This window comes from Thamnophis sirtalis, unplaced genomic scaffold (genome assembly GCF_051295495.1).
Source record: "Thamnophis sirtalis isolate CommonGarterSnake01/CBP01778 unplaced genomic scaffold, rThaSir2_p1.2 scaffold_2, whole genome shotgun sequence".
NCBI lineage: Eukaryota > Metazoa > Chordata > Lepidosauria > Squamata > Natricidae > Thamnophis > Thamnophis sirtalis.
In genome coordinates this window covers 173,532,355-173,543,447 of record NW_028261382.1, presented here as the reverse complement: position 1 = coordinate 173,543,447, position 11,093 = coordinate 173,532,355, and positions in this window count along the sequence as shown.

Here is an 11,093-nt window from a genome sequence, read left to right as displayed (position 1 = left end):
TCTCTTACGTCACGCTTACGTAACGAGGCGGAGCCCACGAGCCCGCCCAGGGGCGGGGCCAAATGTTAAGCGTTCAACGCATGGATAAAGTGTATGGCTGAAGCGTCCGCGCCCTTACTTAGGTGCCAGGAGCTGGGGAGGTAAGGCGGGGGGACGGCTTGGAAATAATAAAGCTGTTTGATGCACAGAGTACTTTGAAAAGCTTTAGGCTAGGAGGAGTCTCCAACTTTGGCGACTTTAACCCTGGAGGACTTCAACTCCCAGAATTCCCCAGCCAGCTTTGCTGGGGAATTCTGGGAGTTGAAGTCCTCCAGGCTTAAAGTCGCCAAAGTTGGAGAGTCCTGCCTTAGGCTTAGAGCGTCCTTGGCTGGGGAATTCTGGGAGTTGAAGTCCTCCAGGCTTAAAGTTGCCAAGGTTGGAGACTCCTGCCTTGGGCTTAGAGCGTCCTGGCTGGGGAATTCTGGGAGTTGAAGTCCTCCAGGCTTAAAGTTGCCAAGGTCGGAGAGCCCTGCCTTGGGCTTAGAGCGTCCTTGGCTGGGGAATTCTGGGAGTTGAAGTCCGCCAGCCTTAAAGTTGCCAAGGTTGGAGACCCCCTGCCTTAGGCTTAGAGCATCCTTGGCTGGGGAATTCTGGGAGTTGAAGTCCTCCAGCCTTAAAGTTGCCAAGGTTGGAGACTCCTGCTTTAGGCTTAGAGCATCCTTGACTGGGGAATTCTGGGAGTTGAAGTCCACCCACCTCAAAAGGAGCTGAGGTTGAAAAACTGCAGTAGAGCAAATTAAAGAAAAAAAAAGCTATAAGAAATTGAACAAAGGGGACTGCAGCTAGACATGATTCAATGAGGGGAAGTGATGAAATCCTAACCTCAAGTGAAAGTTTAGTCTCAGGTCTGCCAGGGAAAGGGGAAGCAGGGATATCCTTTGCACAAAATGTGAGTGAAAAATAAGGCCAAGGGGTGATATTCGCGATTATTGTAATAATCAGTTTTAACACTGAGATTTTTCAATTGAATTCCCTCGACAATTCGTCTGCTGCATCCTATATTTTCCATAACTTACAGAAATTGAAGCAGTCAAAATACTGTTCCAATTCATTTATGACTCCTAGATTTTTTTTTAATCCATTGCTCTCTTTGTTGTTCCCTTTTCAAATCTCATTTTATTAAAATTATAGGACCTCTGGGCAAGAGTATATCAAGGTTACTTTCAATGCTAGGAGTCGTTATTATCAAGCTGAAACGATTACAGATGGCTTTAAGGCACCTCAACTGTGAACCGCAAGGAGAGAGATGTAATTTCTTGATTGATGTTATTCTTGATGTTACATAAAACCATTTAATAAGGGGTATGTAAAAAGAGCCCTTACAATTACAGGACTGTGAATCCCACATGTTTTTCTTTTTGAGTATCAAATCTGGACCTCACAACCTTTTCAGACAGATTTATTCTTCCATTTTTTTTTTAACAATATAAACTTTTGGGAGGGAAGTAGAGCAAAAGTGGAAGTTATGAAATATGCATATAAAGCAGTGGCGGGTTTCAAATTTTTTTAGAACCTCTTCTGTAGGTGTGGCCTGCTTTGTGGGAGAGGCTTGCCAGCCATGTGACTGGGTGGGCGTGGCTAACTTGTAAAATGTGGTGAAACTCACTTAACAACGCTCTTGTTTAGCAACCAAAATGTTGGCTCAGGAACTCTGGCATTTGAAGCACGCAAGTCTTACAGCTGTCAAGTTACAAGACCCTTGCACCCCTAACCCTTTAGAAAAAAAAAAACCCAGGGGTGTTCAAACTTGACAGCTTTAAGACTTGTGGACTTCAACTCCCAGAATTCCTCCTCCAGTCATGTTGGCTCAGGAACTCTGCAATTGAAGTGTGCAAGTCTTAAAGCTGTCAAGTTACAAGACCCTTGCACCCCTAACCCTTTAGAAAAAAAAACCAGGGGTGTTGAAACTTGACAGCTTTAAGACTTGTGGACTTCAACTCCCAGAATTCCTCCTCCAGTCATGTTGGCTCAGAAACTCTGCCATTTGAAGCACGCAAGTCTTAAAGCTGTCAAGTTACAAGACCCTTGCACCCCTAACCCTTTAGGGAAAAAAAACCCGCAGGAGTGTTCAAACTTGACAGCTTTAAGACTTGTGGACTTCAACTCCCAGAATTCCTCCTCTCGCTCTTCATCTTGATGATGTGCGGACGGGCGGGAAGAGGGAGCTGGAACCGGTTCTAAACGGCACTGTAGATTTGTGGAACCTCTTCTTTAGAAGAGGTTAGAACTGGCAGGAACCCAGCCCTGATCTAAAGTAACCCAGAGACTGATATAACCAAGGTGTAGGATTAAACCTTTTAAAAGCTTAAATTATGGACCTTCAACCTGGAACTGTTGCTTGCATGTGAGGCTGGCTGGGGAATTCTGGGAGTTGAAGTCTGCAAGTCTTAAAATGCCAAGGTTAGAGAGCTTTGCTTTAACCAAAAACCACTACTTGGAGTTGCTATGAGACAAACGTCAAAATTTATTTTCTTCTCACTATTTCCATAGATCCCAGGGGCAGAGAAAGAAAGAAAGAAAGAAAGAAAGAAAGAAAGAAAGAAAGAAAGAAAGAAAGAAAGAAAGAAAGAAAGAGAGAGAGAGAGAGATAAATCAATCATTTTCTGACCTACCTACCTTCAGCTCTTTCTCTCCAAGTGACACATCTAATCAATGTTCCTTTTATATCCAACTTTAGAAATGCTTGCTCTAGAGGGCGAGGCGTTCCAGGCAATTGGGTCCCAACAGAGACATTGACAATTAAATGTTTATGTATACTAATTGCAGCCACATTGCCAAGTAACAGGGATCCATACATTTTTTCATGGAACACCAACATGAGATTTTATTCTCCTGTCTCCATGAAAAAGAATAAGCATTTCTTAATTATGAACCATGCCTTCCTTTTTACGTGCAATGCCTTTTTTCCTCCCTTTGCAATAACTTACTGAAAAAAATATATTGGTGTGAGATTTGCCTACACTTCAAGGCAAAGAGCCAAAGTAGGCATAATTGGATCTCTAATCCACGGTTGGCTCTGACCTCAAGCTAAACCACTTACCTCTGGTGTTCCTGCAAGCTGCTATTACCAGTGGAAAATAGCAGCTGTATGGGCAATTTATTTGGAAACTGACTAGCATTTGGGGAAAGGATTAAATGATTATCTCTGCACTCCAGATTCTCTTCGCCCCAAGTTACTTTTCAGGAGAAGAAATATAATGTGGTGAGATCCATTCACATTCTTCGTCCCATATTATACTTACTTGGCCCTAAATAATGTTAATAGATAATTTTGTTGCATATGTCAATGTACTTCAGCCAGAGAATTTGTTTCCTCTAAGACTTGACACGGGAACAAGTACTGCCTGATAAAACCAGTAATGCAAACAGCAGAGTGACACTACACAAAAATAATTCCAAATTATAGTGATGAAAGAAATGTCCTTCTGGGTTCGGCTCCAAGTGGGGGGGGAAAAGACACTGGAGACATGGAGGCTGCTGGGAAAGATGGTTTTAATGGTGGACAGGACCACGTGGCTTGAGTTCCTGAACAGAAAAGGGGATCACATGCTTCAATGTTGGTGGAGAAGAAGAGAAGGGCTGAGGGAGGGGCTTGCTAGGCTTTTTATAACCCGTTCAGTCCCACCTCTCTGTTTCCTGTTCCTGTGTAAGAAATGCATTCTGATTGGTTGTCAGACTCCCATGGGGCCATGCAGGGGCAACTCTCTGGGCTGTGTTTTGAATCCAGGTTTGGTTGAGTTCTCAGAAGCCATGTGGTCAGTTGGGGCCAATATTATCATGCTTTAATCCCATCTCCCCTGGAGCTGAAGTGGAGAAGTCTTTATTATGTAAAGGGACTAGCTTGGCTTTCTTAACGGCCCATTGACAAAGTGGGGATGGGCAGGAAGCTGCAGGCAGCTATTCTGTCTTTTAAAACATGTTTCTTTCTTTTCACATCCGGAGAAATATTCTGCCTTTTCAATATTTCCTAGGATATTTCATTTTTCTGGGAGAGGGCTGGGGGATTACTTCCTACAATATCCCGAAGGCGGCAAGCAATGTGAGCACCTTTTCCCCCCGTTTCCCGCGGCTTGGTGCCTTCAGGATACTGCTAGGTCGGTGAGCGGTGCTCTGCCTGGCCGGAGGGGGGGGGGTTCAGGGGGCTTATTTTCAGGGGTGGGCTTATATTTTTGCCCACGCCAAAAATGTGGCAAGGCGTTAGTTTCAGGACAGGTCGTATTTTCGGGGAAACGGCAGGATGCCAACCAGAATAACTAGAATCAAACTAAACAGCTAAACCAAGCTAAATTGAATTCACAGTGCTGACATTCTAATTGCTAATTGCCAATTGCCGGGGAAGCCTCAAGCAAGGCACTCTTGCATAGCTAATGTCTCTGAGAGCTTTCAATACCCAGTGCTTCTCGGAGAAATGTGATTAGGACTCTTGTTTGACAGAATACTTAACTGAAAAGATAATTATTTACCTAAGGAACACGTCCCTTCCTAACCAGGAGGGGAAGACAGATACAGGAATAGGGGAAGACTTGTGAAGACATTTCTTAAGCTCAAACCATTTTGCACATTTGTTTCAAAGAGAAATAGTTGCTATAAGAAAGCCTCCACTAGATTAGCATCATGGTCTGATGAAAGAGGGCATCGACTCATTAGCAATAGCAATAGCAGTTAGACTTATATACCGCTTCATAGGGCTTTCAGCCCTCTCTAAGCGGTTTACAGAGTCAGCATATTGCCCCCAACAATCCGGGTCCTCATTTTACTCACCTCGGAAGGATGGAAGGCTGAGTCAACCCTGAGCCGGTGAGATTTGAACCGCCGAACTGCAGAACTGCAGTCAGCTGAAGTAGCCTGCAGTGCTGCATTTAACCACTGCGCCACCTCGGCTGCTAGCCATTGACTAACCATGTTCATTGTCATGTTCCCTCTTGCCCAAGTAGTCCTCAACTTATCACCATTTCTTTAGCAACTACTCATTGTTACAATGCCACAGGCAAAAAAAAAGTGGCTTACAATTGGTCCTACACAACAGTTACCATATTCCTTGGTCGCGGGATACAAATTTATCCATTTATGTATTTATGATAGCTGAAGCATCCTAGAGATATATGTTCGCCATTTGTGATTTTTCTCAGCCAGCTTCTGACAAGCAATGTTGAAGCCAAAGTTGTCTTAATGCCTACACCGTTCCTTTTTAACAACTGCGAATATTCACTTAACAACTGTGGCGAAAAAAAGTCATAAAATCCAATATGATTCATTTAACAATCACCTTGCTTAGCAATAGAAATTCTGGTTCCAAATGTGGTCGTAAATCAAGGACTACCTATACCGCAATGGGAAGAAAGCTGCTATGGTTGGAACTTTCTCCCATGGATGCAAATTCTTCCAAATGCAAAGAAGAAATGCTAATAATGGCGGAAGTATTTAATTGGACTTAGGTTAGAGACAAAGAATTAGAGCCATTTTTTTTCCTTTGCTAGGGTTTTAATCTCCCACATTCCAATTTATTTAACATTGAATATACGTGGGACTACTTCCAAAGCATTCATGTCATCTGTAACATTCCGTCTAAATGAAAATCAAGGTATAGCTCAATTCCAAATAATCTGTTCACCATCAAACAAGTTTAAACAGCCTTTGCAACCAAAGCAATACACAAATATTTATTTTATTTATTTATTTATTAGACTTATATACCGCTTCATAGGGCTTTCAGCCCTCTCTAAGTGGTTTACAAATTTTTTTAGCAAATTGAGTCAGCAACTTGCCCGCACAGTCTGGGTCCTCATTTCACCCACCTCGGAAGGATGGAAGGCTGAGTCGACCTTGAGCCGGTGAGATTTGAACCACTGAACTGCAGATCACAGTCAGCTAAAGTGGCCTGCAGTACTGCACCCTACCCACTGCGCCACCTCGGCTCTAAATATGCTTTAAAAAGCATGGCTATTGCAACTACTAAAACCGTATAATCCTGTTAAAATGGGGGGAAAAAAATAGGGATATAAATAGGACAAAATTAACCAATCAACTAATGTAGTAGCAATTACAATAGTGAGTCTAGATCAGTGTTTCTCAACCTTGGCAAGTTGAAGATGTCCGGACTTCAACTCCCAGAATTCCCCAGCCAGCTGGGGAATTCTGGGAGTTGAAGTCCGGACATCTTCAAGTTGCCAAGGTTGAGAAACACTAGTCTGGATCCATGGATGAGGGATGGGATAGGAGCCTAACATAAAGGAACACAACTGGAAAGCTGCTCTTAATTATTTGTATTTTAAGTATTTACTTATTGGTAAAGCCTCATTGAGTTGAACCACAAGATCCCTTGCAATTCTATGATTCTATGGGTCAGGTTGCTGAGATTCACCTCTTGTTCATGAAGCATCTCATATAGCTGAACTATTTGCTTGAACATATTTTTCTGGGTAACTGAAATAATATTAAGGGAAACATAGATACACCCATTAAGATAAAGTGTAAAAACTGGGAGTGTGTGTGGGGTGTGGATGGATCAGTCAAAGCAGAAAATGTTCAAAATTGTCACACTGGCCATAAACATTTGATTTTTTTCCTCTCTATATATATTTCCTTGTTACAGTTCTTACAACTTCTTAACTGAAAACCTAGAAGTGTACATCAGACAGCAATACGGAGCAGAAAATTGAATTAGGTTAATTTAATTTTAATTTTCATGCTTTCCAATTAATCTGTTGCAATTAGGGCATAATTAAATACAAATGATTTGAATACTCTTAATGTCATGTTTGTTTTATTCTACTAATTTAAAATGCTATGAAAGATTTGTTTTCCCAGTTCTTTAAATCACTATTTTGCTGAAATGGAACCTTTTTTTTTTTTTACATTAAAACACACATAATGATTCAGCTAAATGCACAGATACCCCATTTCCCTACAGAAGTAGTGATATATCTTCCTTCTGAATCCCCAATTTATAACTTCAAACAATAATGCCTCCAAATATTTTCCCCAACTTTCTCTATGCAAAAACCTCACAGATGTAGGTTAGCAAGTGAAAAAAAGGGAGATTGCCTTTTCCACGTTCTGTAACATATTTCAAAGCTAACTGAAGATTTGAATCTAGGCTAGATATTATGACATCCCAATTTACTGCCTTCTCAGAGTGCTGGCCTACAGCTGTCATATTTCCTGAGATTGACGCACTGCATCCATATTTGGATTGCAAAACTCCATACTACCAGTAACAAAAGATTTTACATTTCTAATTGTTGCCTAGAAGGGGGCAGTGCTCATCTCCGTTTCAAGGCCATTGAGCCAGCCATGTCCGAAGACATTTTCACGGTCACGTGGCCAACATGAGATCACGGAGCAGTTATCCTCCCACTGAAGTGGTACCTATTTATCTATTTGCATTTGTATGCTTTAGAACGGCTAGGTTGGCAGGAGCTAAGGTGAGGATGGGAGCCAGTGGTGGGTTTCAAATTTTTTTTTAGAACCTATTCTAAAAGGTGTGGCCTGTTTTGTGGGAGTGGCTTGGCGGTCGTGTGACCGGGTGGCCAACTTGGGAAATGTGGTGAAACTCACTTAACAATGCTCTTGCTTAGCAATCAAAATTTTGGCCTTCAGGGAAGCCTCCTGAAGATCCCTGAAACCTCCGGAGGGCCTCCAGAGGGGGGTGAGGGGGCTTTTTTTGCCCTCCCCAGGCTCCTATAAAGCCTCTGGAGCCTGGGGAGGGCGAAAAAAGCATGCAAAAAATGGTGGTGGGACCACCTCTCATGCAAGCATTGCATTATGGGTGTGGCGCACCCGTGCACGACCCCCCCCTGTGCTCCCCCCTTTACAGCACACCAGCCAAGAAAGGTTCACCATTGTGGGTTAAGACCAGAGGTGGGTTCCTACCAGTTTGCACCTATTTGGTAGAACCGGTTCGTCAAATCTACCGAACCGGTTAGAAGAGGTTCCACCAGTGGACCCGGAAAGCAGGCCACACCTACAGAAGAGGTTCCAAACTTTTTTGAAACCCACCCCTGGTCCTTGGATAGGATTATTCTACACTATCATGCTCCTATTTATAAACCTCAGTGCTTCTGTGAAAGGTAAGGATTACTACTGCGTTTGTGGGGCAATCAGAACATTGCGTGTGTTGAAGTTGTTTTAAGGCAAACCAAAGATGCCTTTTAAAAAACAAGTTTACATCCTATTCTTATGCATGCCAGTGCTGTGTGTGAGGGAATTTAAGGTGGTTCTGACAAGTGTCGTCGGCATCTTCATATCCGGTCACATGGGCGGCAAGCCACTCCCATCCGGTCACATGGGCGGCAAGCCACTCCCACAAAGGAGGCCACTCCCACAGAGTAGGTTCGAACAATTTTTGAAACCCACCACTGGTTAAGACATCCGAGTAGAAACCGGGAGACTCTTGAGTTCTAGTCCCACTTCAAGTCTCAAAACCAGTTGAGTTACCTTGAGCCAGTCATTCTCTCAGCCCTAGGAAGCAGGCAATGGCAAACCTAAAAAAAAAAAACTTTGCCAAGAAAATTGCAGGCGTTCTCCAAGAACTGGACACCGCTGGAGGAAAGAAACAGAAGAAGATAGAGAAAAAAAAAGATCAACGGCATGTATCCCTATCCACAAAGGGATGGAGCATTCAGCTTGAAGGCTTAGAAAAAGGTTAATGAAAAGTGTTTCCTTTTTTCTGTCCGAAGAGCTGAAGTAGATACAATTTCCTGTGGGATTTTTTTAATGGAAAAGACAGGCTGAGAAAAAACACCGCAGTTAAAACACTGCTAGCTGGCTCGGCTCGTTAATCTGACCTCCCTTTTGTATAAAATGAAAAGACAACACTCAAGTATTCTGATGGGTAATTAACACCGAATGTGGGTGCTGTACGTTTTATTTTAATTCATTGGTAGGATAAGGGTTGCTTATTTCAACAAAATCACACTGCACTACATATAAATATGCACAGTCTGAGCCTTCGCCCCTCGCCTAAAGGAAATCTAGTGCCAATTGACTAAGCATTTTGGCAACCAGGCCATCAAAAAGTGAATTTCTGCATACATTTTAGATCTCTTCTCTCCTCCCTTCGGCTCCGGTTTGTTTAAAATTATACATAGGGAAATTATGCAAAAATACTGGAATCCAATTTGCATTACATTGTTCTTAGAGCAAAAGACTCGTCACGATATGGAGATATCTTGGCAAAAATTATGAAATATCTTAAGATTGTTTTGCCTGTTCCTTGAGCCGTAATTTAAGTAAAGTGTTTATGTGAATTTGGCTTTAATTGACGTGAGTGAAAACTGTGCTGAAGTTCTGGAATATTAGCTTCAGTAGGGAGTAGCTTCCATAGCTTGCAGAGAGAAAATAGTAATACAATTTTTGGGGGTTTTAGTGGGTTTTAGTAAGAGAGGATTGATTACATTTATTATGTTTTCCACAGGGGTAGTAAATAGTAATAGGAAAATATTAGTCATGGGAATACTATTATTTTTGTTTCAGGATTTATATTGTAGGCATTGCAGAGTCTGTGTAACCTGATGAATGTCTGTTGAATACCATCAACATATTATCCACTTTAGAGAAAATATTGATGAAAGAAATGTCCTTCTGGGTTTGGCTCCAAGTGGGGAAAAAGACACTGGAGACATGGAGGCTGCTTGGAAAGATGGTTTTAATGGTGGACAGGACCACGTGGCTTCAGCCCTGACCAGAAAAGGTGATCACATGTTTCAATGTTGGTGGAGAAGAAGAGAAGGGCTGAGGGAGGGGCTTGCTAGGCTTTTTATAACCTGTTCAGTCCCACCTCTCTGTTTCCTGTTCCTGTGAAAGAAATGTATTCTGATTGGTTGTCAGACTCTCATGGGGCCATGCAGGGGCAACTCTCTGGGCTGTGTTTTGAAACCAGGCTTGGTTGAGTTCTCAGATGCCATGTGGTCAGTTGGGGCCAATACTGTCATGCTTTCCTGTAGCTGAAGTGGAGATGTCTTTATTATGTAAAGTGGACTAGCTTGGCCTTCTTAATGGCCCATTGACAAAGTGGGGATGGGCAGGAAGCTACAGGCAGCCATTCTGTCTTTTAAAACATGTTTCTTCCTTTTTCACATCCAGAGAAATATTCTGCCTTTTCAATATTTCCTAGGATATTTCATTTTTCTGGGAGAGGGCTGGGTGACAACTTCCTACAATATAAAACGAGAATGCGTTCTCACGAAGTAATTTGTGTGGATCCTAAAACAGTGGCACATCCATCGTTTTAGGCTCATTCAAAATTTTGAGTGCATTGAAGATGGTCCCACAAAGGGGAGGGGCTTGACTTCCGGGGAGGGGCTTGAGACGTCCGGGGAGGGGCTTGCCGTCGCCGGCAGCTTAACTGAGCTGCCCCCAGAGTTCTGGTTCGTTATCTATTTAATATCTAATAGATATCTCTTTTTTCAGGCAAGAAAAAAGCAGAGAGGGACCCAGTCGGTAAGAACCTTCTTTGAAAAAAATTCTTTACTGGCAGAAAAACTGGTAAGTTTGCTGTCTGTTGTCATTTTTATTTTCTGAAACTACCCGTGGAGGCCAGAGACAGGAAGAAAGAAACCAGAGGCTGCAATTTCACTATCCTGCAGATCAGCTTCACATTTAATTAAAATAATTTGAAACCAAGGTTGGATAACCGATGAAAATACAGTAGTATTGAATCAAGTGGGGTGGCACTTTCAGTGTCAAGTGCATACAAATACTTTGCCCCTAAGATTTGTTGAGCTTGGTGGCAGCTGATCTGTTTCTTTCATCTTTGGCCCTCTCCTCTAGCTTTAAACTTGGGGAATTTTGTTTGTTTGTGGATATTACGTGTGCTTTATGCGTTTCTTTTATTGCCTCCTGTTTGAGGATTACTTTAATGGAAAGCAGGCTAAAATCATTATAAAGCAATAAAGATGCTTCGAATAAGGTTTTTAGCTTTTTTCCTGTGCTACAGCACTCCCTGCATTCCATTCCAAATACCTGTGATGATCCCCGGGGGAAAAAAATCTAGTCCAACAGACCAGAACCATTGTCTCTTCTTTCCTTTCCCGAAAACAACTTTTGAACTTATA